This window comes from Protopterus annectens, chromosome 10.part0, assembly GCF_019279795.1.
Source record: "Protopterus annectens isolate FY-2018-M chromosome 10.part0, PAN1.0, whole genome shotgun sequence".
Lineage (NCBI taxonomy): Eukaryota > Metazoa > Chordata > Ceratodontiformes > Protopteridae > Protopterus > Protopterus annectens.
Window position 1 is genome coordinate 1,370,018,539 of NC_056744.1, and position 17,348 is coordinate 1,370,035,886.

Here is a 17,348-nt window from a genome sequence, read left to right on the forward strand (position 1 = left end):
CACTTATTTATATTTAAATTCCAGGATGGTACTTAATTCTAGGCTTTATTAACATTTATTACTGGGTTACAACAATCCTTTCCAATTGACTCACTTATTTCATATGGCAGAATTTACAAGGATGTATTCGACACTTGTCTATCCTTTGTTGATTGATTACAACACTCATTTTCAGGTTGACACAGTTATCTGATATTACAATACAGGTGGAAACTCTATCTGAGACTTGTTTAATCTTTATTACTGGATTGCAATACTCTTTTCCAGGCTGCATCACTTATCTAATCTTACAATACTAGCAGAATCTTTCTTCTAGGCTTATTTGACCTTTATTACTGGGTTACAACACTGAACTCTTTTACAAGCTGTCCCACTTATATTCTATAACAATACCAGCAGAATAATTACTAACCTGCCTGGTGGCGCAACCTCACCAGCCTATCAGCATAGGCTTGCCGATTCGTGGAATGAACACCTGCAGCTGTAATATAAATGAAAGAATATTGTAACATACCTATCCATACTATAGGCTAGGATAGTGTTTCTTACATACTTAATTACATGGATACTTACTCAGTAGTGGGGCATTGGGCATTTGGTTGGCCTCCTGGATCCACCGGTTCAGTTGGTCCTCCTTTCGTCGCTTCAGGTCCGCATGGTGGTGACAGACCTGTTCACCAGTCCTCGGAATGCCTGTGGCACAGGTGAGATCATGTGCCAACTGGTTCCACGCCTCTGCCTTATACGCTCCCCATTGAACCTGGCCCTGTATGAGTTGCGCTTCATGATCATGGACTAGGAGCCAAACCATATATTTTGACTCCTCAACACCCCACCTTTGTGCTGTAAAGCGATTTCCCTCTTCTGCACCTGCCATGCTGACTGCAAATGGGTACCACAATCAGTTATGGTGTGTATTCCCGCCTATGGTGCTTATATATGCTGGTTTTCCCGCACTTATCTGTGATTGGCCATTTTGGATATTTATCAGCTTACAGCAAACCTGCTTTGTCATGGTTCTATTTTCATTCATTCCTATATGTATGCTAATACTGTATTTCTAAGTACAACTGTCATGGCTTAGTGGTTCAGTACTTTGACTATGGTGCAAGTATCCCGGGTTCAACCCTTGTCATTGCTTTTTTACTTTACTACTGTCTAGTCAGGCTAGGAGGTGTGCCTGTGTAAAGGCGACTTTGCTACAGCTTGCCCAACGTTGCCCGATGGTAAGCTGGTTGGCGCGCTATGCAGCTCCGCACAAACGGCTTACGCTGGGTAACGCGTTATTTCCCTATAAGCACTCATATTGAGCTGGGTGCAGCACTGCTGAACTACGGGCACTCATATTTTGCTTGTTAAAGCACTGCTCACCTACAGGCACTCATATTGAGCTTGTTAAAGCGCTGCTCACCTACGGGCACTGATATTAAGCTTGTTAAAGTGCTGCTCACCTACGGGCACTCATATTAAGCTTGTTAAAGCACTGCTAACCTACGGGCACTCATATTGAGCTTGTTAAAGTGCTGCTCACCTACGGGCACTGATATTAAGCTTGTTAAAGTGCTGCTCACCTATGGGCACTCATATTAAGCTTGTTAAAATGCTGCTAAGCTATGGGCAATTATGATCCTTTTTTTTATTTATTACGTTAGTTTTGTTCACAAATACATGGGCCATTTCATTACATTTTACTTAAATTATATATATATATATATATATATATATATATATATATATATGTCAGGGGATTGTTTCATACATATTTCAATAAAAATGGAGAATGATGTTGTGGTTGCTCAAACCGGGACTACCTCCTCTTTGGCCAACATCTCTACCGCTACGCTATTGCTACTTGGCTTAATTTGCATATGTAGATCTTATATACTTTTCAATGTCTGCTAACTGTGGCTGAGCGAAGGGCATACCCACGCAAACGAGTGCAGATGCGGGCAAACATTTTGGAAATTATAAAAAAAAAAATGAAACTGCTATTTTTACATTTTACACATTTTCAGTGGGTTTAGTCTGTGGGGATGTGTGGTGTTGTGTTCCTTGACATTTCAGTGGACTCGCTCGTGGGTGTTTACTTTCAGGACTCTGACTCTTCTGGGGGTGTGTCCCTTTGCAGTACTCAGCAATCGGACATGCCCCCTACTTTCCTACATGGACCGTGTTAGACTAGGGTATGATTCAGCATGCCCTCATGAATATGCATGGAATGCTGACGTCATACCTTTCAAATGCAGCCTCCGAGTAAGACATATTAAGTCTTACACGGAGGTTTCGTGAATCCGGCCCATTATGCTGTCATGCAGTACACTAAAGCACAGTATATTCAGAGAGAAAAGGACATATGCTGATTTGGTAGGAGGTCCGAGATAGAATTGTCATGCTGGGGAAAGGGGTGTGTAGTAAAACATCGCAGTTGTAATAATGACAGTCATTGTACTGCCATAGTGGCATGCCCGATGCTATACACATTCAAACATGCAGTGAAGCATCTTGCAGCTACATCATGGGCATTGAGAGAAGACACCATAGCAATGTGCCAACTCATCCATCCTATGAATGAGGAGAAAAAGGGGGAGAAAGAAAAGTCAGAAATGGTGAACAATAAACAGAGGAACAGAGAGAAAGACAATATGAAGGGAATATATTTGGGGGAAGAAAGGCTTATTGTTTTTTGAGGGACAGATGCCTATTTTATTTTATTTTTTTTTTGTTGAAAAAGGTTAGAGAGATAAGGTAGTAATGAGCAAATGTGGTGCGAAAGGAGGATATAGTGAAGGAAGTAGGGACAGACAACATGCAGTAGAGATAGAGCCTAATGGAGGGTACTGACGCAAGGGGGGCAGCAGTGGAGATAAGCTGACTGGCAGAGAGTTGACACTGGTGATGGTGAAGACCAGATTAGAAACAGGATATGGGGATTGACAAATAAGGAAGGAGAAAATATGAAGGGGATAGTGAGGTGTAATTAAGGCCTGCCTGAGCAGACCAAAGAGGAACTTATCCAGATGTCAGTAAATACCATGACTGACATTGTGGGTGACACACCTCTGGAGAACTAATATTCAGGCCAGATGGCCATGTGAATCAATTAGCCATACAGAGAGATGCCCCAAGGTGCCTGTAAAAATGTCTAATTGCTGGTCCTCCTCTATCATTACCAGCCATTGCGCTTATCAGTCTGTGACAAATGAGGGTGCCTCAAGACCAGTCTTAAAGGATAATTCTCTACCCCTTTGATAGGTAGCCTTCCATGTCATATTGCAGAGGGTGACCATCATTAACCTGTAGAGAGGCAGGCCTGCAGACTAGGTAACCCAACAGCAGCAATGCAGATAGACTGTTGCAAACCTACGTTGTCACAACTTTACCTTACCCTGCACATCAACTGACCTTGTAGAAAGAGGAAAGCATCCAATAGGTTAATACAAGTGTTTATGGCACAATTTTGCAGATACGAAGTTCCAAACAGCTACAAACTATCACTCACCTGCCACCTAGGGAGCCTGTCACATTTCCTTAGTCTGGCTGCCTGTTCAACTCTATCTCTTCAGCCACTGTAAACTATAAAACAGACAGTAGTCAGTAGTATATATTCACGAAAGCAGAAGACAATTGAAGCAACAGGTGGTAGAATATGCCAACCTCTGCCTTGCACTCGTAAAAGTCTGAATTGTGCCTCCACAAGTCAGTGTAACTGTGCCTGCACTGTTTGGAAGACCAGTTGATGCCAGCAGCATTGCCAACCAACTGGTTTGTTCCATGCATCTATCTAATAGACCAGGCTATCATACTAGTTGAATAGACACTTCTTATAGCAGCAGGAGAAGAAGTTTTGTTTCTCAGCTGCACCGGGTGGGAGTTCTGCTGAAAGTAGCCCATGAAGAGGCTGTGTCCACTCTGCAGGTCAAAACATGGAGGATATTAGAAACTCAAGCTCACAGCCACACATACTGGATACTGCATGATGCAAAGTATCTCTAGCAGAACAGACGGCCCTAGGAGTTTCACAGTGTCAGTGTATAAGCATACTGTATACATAACTTCTCGGGACAGACAGTGTCAAACATGGTAGTATTGATGATGTCTGATATCACATTGTATGACACCAGAAGTTCAAAGACAAATGTGCTACAGCACATCATTACTATACTCACCACTCCTCAAGGCCTATTATACCACTTTATAAAGTGCAGTCACCATATTGAAATAGACCACATTAAGATGAGCGAGTAAAAATAGCAAAACAGTAGATAACAGTTCTACCTATAGGTATGCTGACAGCAAACAAGACAGCTGGTAATGAATCATAGGATAACATGGTCACATGTGGGACAGAGAAGCAAAAAGAAAAAATACAGAACAGTGGTGTGTCTGGGGTATCATAGCTCAAGGGCATTGCAGGGACTGTCCTTCTGTGGATTGTCCCCTAACAGGGATCATGGTACAAGGGCATTATAAGATGCTGTTCTACTGGGAAGCTCCTGAGAGGGTACTATCTGATGTAGGGGGATGCCTGCTATGGTGTGCATCTCCCTATGTGGCATAGGGGTATGAATACAGTAGTATATGTACCCAGACAGCAAGAAATGCATAAGGAGCAAGTGAGCTGCTGTACATAGGCCAAAGTACATGCTATCAGCACAGCACACCATGTCGGCAGACGGTGGTAACATGTCAAGTGCTGTTGTCAGTATGTTACATGGTGTTAGTGATTAGTGCATATTACCAGACAGCTATGTGGCCACTGTACGGAGGTAGGGAGACAATGCTGAAATGGATATCTGCCAAAGAATGTTAAGGATACAACCACAGTAATCCACAGGTGTATATGTTATCATGAGACTGAGATAAAGACAACTCCAGAGACACAGTTGCTATTGCAGGCACTGTGCATGCGTCATATGTGATTTTTAACAAGGAAAAAACAGAGAAGGCATTTAAGGTTAATGAACAGGTGTGGTAGGCTGTGGTGCTGGACATCCAGGCTGTGGGCAGCCATAATAGGACACTGATACAGGTATCTCCATACCTCCCAACTGTCCATATTTTCACAAAATGTCCAGACTTTGGCTTCATATTTTTGGTCTGCTTCTCATAAAATTTATGGTTTTCTGACAAATGAGTGATGATTGAATTCACTAAATAATGTTATACATTTCGGTTTCAGATTTCAGATCCTTCAGAAAATGCATAGTAACACAAAACCCTTTTACTCTAGCCTCTTTCCAAATTTATAGGAGCAATACTTAAAATTTGTCCTTACATTAGGGCCTTTGCCCTCCCATTATTTTTGGCTTTGTCTAGATTTCTTGTGCATAGAGTTTGAGAGGTCTCTGGGTCAGTGATATAATACTGCAGACCAAGACCAAGAAACAGAACATCACTAGGGATAGGTCTATCATGGAAGGAGGACCACTGACACATACGTGGTTCACAAAGATGGACACTGTGCAGGGCTGGTGAGAGAATCCTCATACTTGGCTGTGGCTTGGATGTGTGTGGGAGGTGAACTAGTGACACTTCCTGATTTTCTATGAATGATGCACCAGGTTCATCTTAGCATATTCCATTAACATTGTAAATCATCCCCCATGAGTGATGTTGTTTTTCATCAGAATGCACAGATGCATATCTGTTCTCCAAGGTTCAGTGGCAATGCAAGTGTGCCATTCTGAACTGTGATGAATGTGTGTGTGTTATTTTTTATGCCAGTAGTGGCATACACCTGTTCAACATGTTGGTGAAGTGACTCGTGTTCTACCTCTACTACATATATTATTTTCACATGTTTGAATGGTGAAGCACCCAGCACAGCACAGTAGCACATGCCTGATGTTAGTTAGTCATTTGTGGCTGACAATTGTGGCACCATACACATGAAACAGTCCAATGACACAGTGGAAATGTCAGCAATAATATGGGAGCAACCACACATCCCTAACATATGAGATGATGGTGAAGAGGCAGCCTAAACCTCTGACATGCCTTGTGTAATGTTAGTCCCATGCAAGCTACCCAAGAATTGCAGGCACAAATGGCATCTGTGAGCTGAGATGCACTGCTACTAATATGTGCACCCATCATGGGGAAAGCACATAGCTAGTCATTGCAAACAGGACTTCAGGTCATTTCCACACCTCAGTGCCACACTTGTCCTCAGTCAGTGAATGTGCAGGTAATTTGTACAAGCACACATAGCCACTACACATACCAAATTACATACTAAATTAATTTTAAACTATATATTACATATTAAATTACATTGTAAATTGTGAATGTGATGCATGGCCTAAGGGAGGAAATGGAATCACTGCAGAGACTAAGAGATGACCTGTAACATTTGCAGAGTGATGTGACATAGATGTCATGGAACAATCTCGATGAGGGTAACTGTGGCTCAACTGACCTCCACTGGTACATTTGAGGACACTGGCAAATGCTCATCATGGTTATACAGAATCACCAGACAGAAGGCATTCACCTGATTGGATATTGCGTAGTTGATATATCTGCCTTGGGTATCACTTTTTTGGCTGCACTGCAGGGATGCCGCACTATGCCAGCTGCTGTGGGTGTGCAGTACCACAACACTGCAATCTCCAGTTAGCCTAATGAGTGTGACACACAGGCATGGCTATCTTCTAGGTCGCAGACGCTATCAATCTTTTGGTTTCCTATAATGGGGCCCCAAAGTGCAAGCATGTACATACTCCTACTGTGGCATACCACCCCTCTTGTGTCATGTGTCGATCTCTGACACTGCTAGGCTGCATGGTAAACCTGGCCAGCATTCCCAACATGGAAGCTTAACTCTAACACAGGAAGATGTGATTCCTGACTCCTCTCAGTCTGCTACCTGCTTGAGTGGCAACCACATGGACCTCCCTTGATCCTTACACCTATGGTGTATGCTTACCTTCTCTCACTGTGTCCCACCTCACCTATGCAAATAATGATGATGGTGCATAACCCATCTCTCTCATCTGTATGGGTAAGGTAATGACTGCATGGTGTGACCAGTGAAGTCATTGAACCATGCACCCTGGGTGAGTTACTATATACATCAATTGCATTTCTAATTTCTCCAAATCTTTCGGGTTTCTAATACCATGATGGGAATGGACCCCATTCCTAAGTCAAAGTATGATTAAAGTTCATAGGTTCATAGGTTCATACTAGGCTATCTGCCCTAGGGCATTTATAAGCCTAGCCAGAGTGTGTATGGCTTTCGCCACCCATTTTAAATTAATTTTGCTATGCCCTTTTTCGAGGTTAGTATACTGCGCTTCTGTCTAACAGTGACACAGAAGTGATACCTGGGGTAAACCTACGATCTACCATCCACTCATCAAGATTCCTCTTGAAGAGAGTCAATGAGGGACTCTGCCTAACCTGGACTGGGATTTTATTCCAGAGTGAAGAGAGCCTCTGGGTTATGAATCTGTCCCTCCAACATGTCCTATTTATTTCAGTGCTGAGGTTTAAGTCCCTCGAGCCGAGCTCGATGGGATTTGGATTTTCTGAGGTGCAGCATGTCCATTAATTCCGGTTGGACATGGCTTTATAAGTCAGGCACAGATCGCCTCTGAGCAGGTATGCCACTGAGTAGAGCTGGAGTTTCTTTAACCGGGCAGCATACGGCATCTGTTTGAGCCCCTTCATCCTCTTGGTGAGGTACTTTTGGGGTCTTTCCAGTTGCTGCAGGTGTCTGGTAAGGTACATCCCAAAAGGGGCATTGTACTCAATTATGGGCCTGATGAGGGATGAGTAAAGAGGCACGATGACCTCCCCTGATCTAGATGTGAATCCCTTCATGATTAGGTGGGCTATATAAAATGTTGTTTTTCTAACCACTTTAGCCACGTGGTTGTCAAATGAGAGATTGCTATCAACTTGGGTCCCCAAGTCCCTAATTACTTCTTCTGTACTTAATGGATTACCACCTATGTGGTAATTTGTGGGCACTTTGTTTTTGCCAAAGGGGATGACTATACACTTTTTGGCGTTTAGCTTGAGGCCATGCCTCTGGCACCATTTGTCTGTTTCTATGAGGCCCTTTTGGAGGATGCTTGTGTCAGCTGGAGAGTCTATTATGGTGCCCAGTTTGCAGTCATCTGCGAACTTGGTCAGCCACAGTCCTTCCATGTTGGCCTGTACCTCCGAGAAATATATACCGAACAAGAGAGGTCCCAAGACTGACCCTTGTGGGACGCCACTTGTAACTGGTTTGGAGTCTGACATGGCTCCAGCTATTCTAACCATGTGGGTTCTGTCCTTGAGCCAGTTTGCAACCCATCTAGTGACATAGGGGTTTATATTTAAGCTGGTGAGCTTATCTATAATGCCCGAGTGGGGTATTGTATCGAAGGCTTTTGCGAGGTCCAGGTAGGCTGTGTGGACCACCTTCCCCTTGTCAATGGCCTTGGTGACTGTTTCAAAGAAATTGACCAGGTTTAAGAGGCAGGATCTGCCCTTAACAAAGCCGAACTGGGTAGGATCCAGTGTCTGTAGGTCCCCAATATCTTTATTTATAAGGTCCATGATGATCCTTTCCATAGCTTTGCAGACCAAGCTAGTGAGACTTATGGGGTGATAGTTTCCAGGATCCGTTGAGGTACCACCTTTGAGGAGAGGGACCACTGTTGCTGTACGCCACTCTTTGGGTACATATCCTGTAGTAAGGCTGAGATTGAACAGTAATTTTAGGTTTGGGTTTAGCTCTTCTTGGAGTTCATGTAGGACGCAGCCCGGGACACCGTCTGGTCCCATTGATGCTGTGTTTCTTGCTTTGGAGAGGCAGCTCTTACCTGAGCATCTGTGCTGTCAGGGGCAGCACTCTGCTGGGATAGATATTAGCCCTTTTGGTGGGAGAAGTTTGTACTGAACCTGTCGGCTATGATGTTGGCAATGTCTGTGGGTTCGGTGTACTTTTGTTCATTTTGGACCAATTCTGAGCATATCTGGGAATTCCCACCCAGGTCCCTGACATAACTAAAGAAAGCCTTGTGAATATCCTTAGTGTCCTGTGCAATTTTTCTCTCAAAGCTGGCCTTAGACGATTTTATGAGTGCCCGTAGTTTTTTGCTAATACTGATCAGAGATGCCTTCCTTTTTGGGATTTTGCTCTGTCATGTAGTAGCTTCCTCCTTCTATTGTATAGTTTGTTTATGGCTGGGATCCACCAGACAGGACGTCTGCCTTTGGAGGATTGGGTCTTGGTTTTATTTGGGATTGCATGATCCATGCATTCCTGAAGGTATTCATAGAATGCTTTATAAAGGATTTTGTGGTCTGGGCGTATTATCCAAAGGCCGGGCTTTGAAGGATTCCACCTCAGTTTTGAGGAGTGTGAAATTTGCTTTAGAGAAGTTTTTCACTGTGGTTTTCTGGGCATGGGGTGGGTCGGATGTGCATATCCAGTGAGATTAGTTTATGGTCTGATCTTACCAGTGAGGGATACACTTCTGGTCTGGAGCATAGTGTCCCCATGTTGGTGATGATCAGGTCCAGTATGCTTTCCCTCTTGTGGGAGTGATAACAAGTTGTTCCATAGCATTTGAGTTTATAAATTCTAGGAACCTTTGGGCTAGGGTGTTGGAGCTAGAGTAATGCTCCCAGTCTATGGTTGGGTAGTTGAAGTCACCCAATATAATGGTGTTTGGAGAGACCTTCATATTTTCCAGTGTTCTCAGGAAGGCTGAGTGGGGTTCCTGGGTTTGGGAGGGTGGTCTTTAGCAGGCTATAAACTGGAAGGCAGTTTTACCCACTGTTAGTTGCACATGGATAGTCTCTGATGCCTCGTGCTGTGCCACCAACCTGGAGGTGTGGGTATCTTTGATGAATATTGATACTCCCCCTCCTTTTGTGGTTCGTCCAAGTTTTGGGGCCGAAAAGCATGGTATGAGGTATAACCTGGTAGTGCTGGGGTGCTCATGAGAGCCTTGAACCAGGTTTCTGTTACTGCACAGATATCGATGCTCTCCATGCTAAGGAGAGTTTCGAGTGCGTGCATCTTGAGGTTTAGACTTCTGGCGTTGAGTAGCATTACTCTTAGTTTCTTATCCCTTGTGATACCTATGGAGGTGGGTTTGTCTTTTGAGCCTTGCCTAAAAAAGGCACTATGGGGGTAGCAAGAGCCTTTGGCAATATCCGAAGCCCAGGGTGACAGGTGCAAGCCGTCCCTAGCGAAGCATCGTGGCTTGTCGAGCATGTCATCCCAGGCTGACAGGCATTGGATCCCCTTTGAATGACACCAATACTTAAGTCAATTGTTGAAATTGATAATCTTGTCTTCATACTGTGGCATCATTCTTGGTGAGGGTAAGATGCTACTCAAGGTCAGGGTCATACCGGCCTGGGCTACATGCCCAGAGAGCTCCTCTATGTCTCTTTTCATGTAGTCCAGGGAGGTACATCTCTGGTCATTCACACCAGTATGGACAATGTCTGAGTCATATTTGTACTTGCCTTGGAGTGACCTGAGTGCTTGTGTTATGTGGCGGATCCTAGCACCCGATAGGCAGCTCACCGTGACCTTCTCCTTGTTCAGCCTGGTGAGCGGAACGTCAGTGTGCCTGATGAAAGTTCATGAAATTAGTATTGTTTCATTATTTGATGTTAGCCAAAATGCTTCTCGCAGCACTGACAATGTGCCCAGTAAAGACTCCTGCAATTCGTATGGGGTTACATGGATTGGTAACATATCTAAATATGATTGTAAATTCTTTTTTATAAGACCTGTTGCTCCTATTACTATTGGCACTGCCTGGGTACCTTTCTTCCACATTGCTCTTGTTTCTGCTTACAGATCCTGGTATTTTATGACTTTGTATCTCTCTGTATGCAAGACACTATAGTCACTCGATGTGGCGATTTCAATAATCAATGCTACTTTTGTCTTTTTCTTGGACCACTATATCCAGTTTTCTAGCATCTATCTTTTGAAATGTTGGTAATGGGTGATCCCATGTAATGTAAATTTCATCATTTTCTATGATGATTTGTGGCTCATGTTTCCAGTGTTTTACAGCCACTTCGATACCGTAATGTTTGCACAATCCTCAGTGCAATAGTCTCGCCACATTATTATGCCTTTCAGTATACATTCCTTCTGCCATTAGTGTGTCACAACCAGCAACAAGGTGTGTGACTGTTTCCAATTCAGTTTTACAAAACCTACATTTGTCTGTTTCTCCCACATGTTCAATGGACTTTGTAAACCAGCATATATGTAGCCCACTATCTTGGGCTGCCAATATTATCCTTTCACTTTTTGGTTTGAATTCACCTTTCCTTAACCATTCCTGTGTTCATTCTTGAGCGACATGAGGCTCTTCCAGAAGTTTTCTATACTTGCAACTATATTTATGCTTTTTCCACATTTCTTGCCTTCTCATCTGGTCCTTCACCTTATATCTTTCTTTTGTTTTTTGGCACATTCAGTTGCTGCCTGTTTTTTATCTACTTCTGGTTTGATTTCCATTCCTGCTTGATGTTAATATGCTTCTGCTAAATTAAGCAGATAAGTCATCTTAGATTTACTCTGCTCATGTTTCAAAACTTTCAGTACATTTGGATCTTGTGAGGTCAGTAGATATGTGTGCAGTCCCACAATTGCAGATCTATACATGTAGTAATTTTCAAGGAGGCCCATCCCTCCTTCGGAACAGGGAATTTATAATCTTGGTATACACTGATTTTTATAAATCATTTGGTGAGCATGAAGGATCCTTCTTGTTTTAATATCTAATCTATCCAATATTGTTATGTTCTTGCCATTGCCCTTAAATGTGGGCCAGATGTCGCCTCTTTGCCACTGACACTACATATTGGGTCCACCTCTGCCTCACATGGGCTGCTTCCTCAGATGAATCCCCAGATTCCTGTACTGCTGTAACAGGTCTGTTGGCCAATACTGTGATGTTCTTAGACTGTTTCTGCTTGAGTAGTACAATATTGTTTAGCATGGCATAGACTACAGGTATCTTGCTACAGGTCTTTGGTGCATACTGTAGGGCACCACTAGATAGATGTATGAAGGCAGCAGAAGTGAGCCTTTGTGGAAAGCTGAGCTTAATGATTTTCTTCTTTCTTTCTTTTGAAATTGGCTCTTTATATTAATGGCAACTGTTATTATCTGCTTAATGGAACTGTAATGGGGACTGGTTTTGCCCTTACTTATGCTAATCTTTTTATTTTTATTTATTTATACATATATATGTTTTAAGGATGAGATGATAGCCATCAAGAAAACCTCCACTTGACTTACATGGACGGACATGTGGAGGCACTATCTTGACAAATGCTGGCTCTAATGGAAGGGTTCTATTAGCTAGCTGAAGGAGTTTGTGCATTTTATCAAAGAAAATCAATGAAAATCAATTCTGATTTACATCTTCAAATTCATGTTACCTGTTTACTATTAATTCTTAAACTTTAAGCCTTAACATAGCCAATCTCCCCCTCCACTCCATAACTTCTTCTCACCCTGATATTCCTCCTTAAGTAACCTTTACCTCCAAAATCCTAAGTCTATAATATATACTATTTATTCAGTTAACTAAATTTCAAACACATATCTCTGTAATTACTACTCTGTTGACTTTCTGTATAATACTTTGTATAGTTTTATCAACTATGCTGTAACATATGTAAATATGAAATGCTATCACTCCTTGTCTCCCAAATACTTTGTATGTATCTTTTGTTTTGCCATCATTCATGATTCTGTTTCTGAAACTGTATCTCTTTGAATAACTGTAGAGCTTTTATCCCTTGGCTTCCATTGAAAATGGGTATTTGACCCAGTCGGATTAACATGGGGAAAAAATGTCAATAAATAAAAAAATAAATACAGAATATATTTTGGATGTCTATATTACAAAACGTTTGAATGGTACATTTAGTGCTTCATTAAATAGAAAGACATCTGCTTATACTTCCTTTTATCAAGCTGGCAGCTGTCATCCCCAACATATACTGAATAATATTTCTTGGTCTCAGTTTAGAGGATGATGCAGATCTGCAGCAATGAAATACTGGAAATAATAGACTCACTGAAAGATTTCATAAATGTGGGTATTCTATGGATGTCAGTACCCAGGCTGCAGAATGGTTGCATACAAGGTTTTAATGGATTTATTAACACATAGATCTTTAAATGATATCACCATGAAATCCCTGCATCTTCTGGTTTCAAAATGATGACCATGAAATTGTAAGAAATAAACTTGTAACCAAACATATACCTTATGGTACTAATGCTTTTAAAATCAAGTCCATTATACAGAAAAATTGGCATTTTTTGGCAATGGATACTTTTTGTACTGTTTTGCATCAGTCATTTAGTTTTCATACAGAGAGCAGCCATTTGGTTCATAGCCTAATGGTGCAAGAACCTTTACACGCCTAGCCAATGATACAAAGGATATGACAGTATTATATCTTGATTCTCCAGATATGGGATGGGGTAGTATCAGGGTAGTGGGTCTTTGGGTGTTGGAGTCCTGAGTCATTTTACAGACTGCATCTGACCATAAAGGACATGGGTAGTACCTCAGGAGTGACTTTATGATTCCCTATCCATTTATCCAAATTCCTTTTGAAGAAAGTGAGAGATGGGCTTTGTTTTATGAATATAGGAACTTTAGTCCATAGATGAGGTAAAATAGTACTGTTAGAGTCACAAATAAGGTTCGGGTCCATGGAACACGTAACCCTCATATAATTTTTCTTGTGAATAGGTAACATTTTTATAAGGGCTGGATCAGAGAATGCCTTGTAGGTCAGGCGTAAGTAATCTGGAGCCACGCCAGTTGGTGTAAGTGGCTGGTTTGGTACATGCAGAAGGCAACATTGTACTCAATTACAGTTCTGATGAAGGTTGAGTACAATGGCATTATGACCTCCTTTGGCCTTAATCTCATGCCTTTGCTTATAAGTTGAGCAACACAGAAGGATTTTGCCACTACTGTAGCTACCTGGTGGTCAAAGTTTAGGTTATTATCTGTCTGTGTTCCTAGATCCCTCACCACTGTGTCTACTTTTAGGGGTGTGCTATCAATATTAGAATTTGCAGGGATATCTAATTTACCAAAGGGTATGATTATCTATTTTTAGGATTTAGTGTCAGATCATGATTTTGGCACCACTCGTCTGTCATTTTTAGGCCTGTTTGTAGTGTGTCAGCATAACAGCTTACAGTTGTTGGTGAACTTGGTGAACCAGAGGCTCCCAACATTAGCCTTCACTTCAGAAAAGTGTATCTCAAACAAGAAGGGTCTCAACACTGAGTCCTGTGGAACACTGCTGACAAAGGGTTTCTTACTGGAAGTGGATTCACTTATCCAGACAACGTATCCTGTCGGTGAGCCAATTTGCTATCCACCTGACAGTTTAAGGATTTATGCATAATGCAGTAAGTTTATCTATGATATCTGAGTGGGGAATTGTGTCAAAAGCTTTGGCCCAATCTAAGTAAGCTGTGTATGCTGTTTTACTCTCATCCATGGCCCTGGTGAATTTCTCGAAAAAGTCCACCAAAGTGAGCAGGCAAGCTCTCCCTTTGACAAAGTCTAATTGGGTCTGGTCCAGTGCTTGGGAGTTTGTTATTCATCAGGCCTATGATAATTATCTACATGGACTTGCAGATAAGACTGGTTAAGCTTATGGATCTGTAGTTCCCTGGGTCAGTTGATAGCCCCCCTTGTGCAGAGGATGACTGTTGCAGTTCTCCATTCCTCTGGGACAAACTCCATCTGTAGGCTGTGGTTAAACAGGGTTTCTAGTGGCCCTGATAGATTTTAAGTCATTTAAGAAGCATCCTGTAATTTTGTTGGGACCCATAGAAGCTGTGTTTTAGCTTTAATGAGCACAGTAAGGACTTGTTCCCTCATAATGACTGGAAGGGGGGTAGTTATGGGTATTTCTTTGGGTGTGGTAGAAAGTGATATGGAGGACAAGTGTGAAATGAACTTGTCAGCCAGCAGATTTGCTGTATTTTCAGGCTTGGAATAAGTGTTGCCATTCATGATTAACTCAGCACATTGCTGAGTGTTTCCCCGAAGGTTATGAACTTAATTTAAAAAGTCTTATGGTTGTCTTTCTCCTGGGAGGCTGTCATAGCTTACTTTGGTAGATTTGACCAGTTCTCTAATTTGTTTGTTTGGACTGGTGAGTGTTTTTTTGCACTGTTTTGTCTGTTCCCTCTTGGCTATGGAGAGGATTTTTTTTCCTTTTGTTGAATAGCCGATTTATGCTAAGAGTCCACCAGGGTGGTTTATTTTTTACAGTAAGCATAGGTTTGACTTAGACAAGTACTGCCTCCTCTATGCAGCTATGAATGTGGGTGTACACTGCTTTTGTGTAGAGCACAGGGTAGACCTCAGTGTTATCCGAGTTTGGAGGGGCTTGGAAGTTTAATAAACTGCCACTTAGTTTGAGGTAATTGGCCCTTACAAATTTCTTAGCAGGTTTGGAGTTTCATAGGGGTTCTAGATTAGTTTTAATACTAAAGAAGATCATTTTATTGTCATATCTTACCAGGGAGGAGTTAATACACAGGAGGGAGCAGCACCCCCCCCCCCTTGTTTGCGAATCTAGGATATTTGTACCTCTAGTTGGGAAGCTAACTAGTTGCTTCAGGTTGTTGGCATTGCCTAAGTCCAAAAACCTCTGAACAAGTGAATTATGGGTCATATAAGTCTCCCAGTTTATAGAGGAGTAGTTGAAGCCACCAATAATTATGGTGTTAAGGTGACTGTTAAGAGATTCCACTAGTTTTTAGGTAGGAGGTGTGGTTTTCCAGATTCATTTTAGGGGATCTGTAACTAGCAAGGATATGATAGGGGGTCACACCTATGGTTAGTTGGAAATGGAGCAACTCAAGTGAGTCACATTGTTGGACCAGTGTAGCAGCGTATTTGTCCTTTATGAACACTGAGACACCTCCTCCCTTTGTTTTATCCTGAGCTGAGGGGTATCAAAATGTATGAAAGGCATTGTAGCCTTTGATAGCCAGGGTGCTTTTCATGATTTTGAACCAATTTCTGTGACTGCACATATGTCTATGTTTTCTGGGGCAAGAGGTGCTTTTTAATTTGAACTCCTAACGTTAGCAGCACTGCCTTTAGTAGTGGTTAAGAGTAATTTTTGTTATGCTGGAGAGTTTAACAACTTGGTACAGTGTAAAAAAGGCACTACAAGGATACATAAATTGTTTTCCAGTATCTGGAAGACAAGTGGTGACAAGTGCAAACCATCTCTGGCAAAGCATTGGGGTTTGTTGATCATGTCTCCCCAAACTGAAATATATTGAGTCCACTTGAAGTGACAACAGAAACTAAGCCAATTGTTAAAGCCAATCATTTTTTCTGGTACTGTGGCATCATAATTGGTGAAGGTAGGATCCTACCCAAAGCTAGATAAATACCTGCCTGGAACACATATTCAGACACCTCCATCATGTCTCTCTTCTTATAGTCCAGTGAGGTATGTCTTAGGCTGTTTACACCCACATGGACTTTGACCATGTCATACTGGTGCTTGTGGTCTAAAGAACTAAGTGCATGCGTGATCTGGTGGATTCTGGTTCCAGACAGACAGCTCACTGTGATCTTATCCTTGCTTAGCCTTGTAAGGGGGCATTAGTATGTCTAACAATGAATCCAAAATAACTAGAATGTTTGGCTGTGTGGTGTGTTACCTTATGGGCTTGAAAGTGGGGCTACTATGATTTTCAGAGTTATGTGACATGTTGTTTTTTTGAATGTGTGCAGGACTACTGAGAAATGCTTTTAGGAGGTCTTGAAGATTTGGATAGATTACATGTGAGTGTATCCACATATCTGGATCTATGTGTTTGTTACTTAGTGTTGATAATGAGTGTTTTGGGTGTAACGCTGACAACCTGTTTTGCATTTTTCATGTGTGCATGTGAGAGCTTTGCCTCCAATGACATCATGCATCTACCTCTCTCACATACTTTCTCTGTTCTAAAATTAAGAGGTTGTCAGTGGACATGAAGTTACTACACTGCATCAGAATGCCAATATCTAACAGGCCAGAAATAGAGATGACAGGGAAGACGCTATCCATTATACCAGATCTTTAGTAGATGGGAAGGAGTAGGGGAGAGTCACTTAAAGGTCTAAGCAAGAGTGTTTAGTAGTATACTATAAGATAACCTGCAGTGGTGCTGTCATTTGCACAAACCTTCAGCTGTTCTAGCAGCTATGAACAGTGGGCATCTACAGAATATGTTTTCTATAGAGGCTTTTAAACTGGAGAGGTTTATGTATATACAAGGCACAGGTAGCCATGATGCCCAAACACAAAGG

General features: G+C 42.0%; 1 protein-coding gene across 1 annotated transcript in view; it reads left to right on the forward strand.

Annotated features, from left to right (window-relative positions):
* LOC122814280 (receptor-type tyrosine-protein phosphatase C-like) overlaps positions 1 to 17,348 on the forward strand; it is a 1,011,948-nt gene that overhangs the window by 366,489 nt on the left and 628,111 nt on the right. The gene's annotated exons all lie outside the window — the stretch shown is intronic.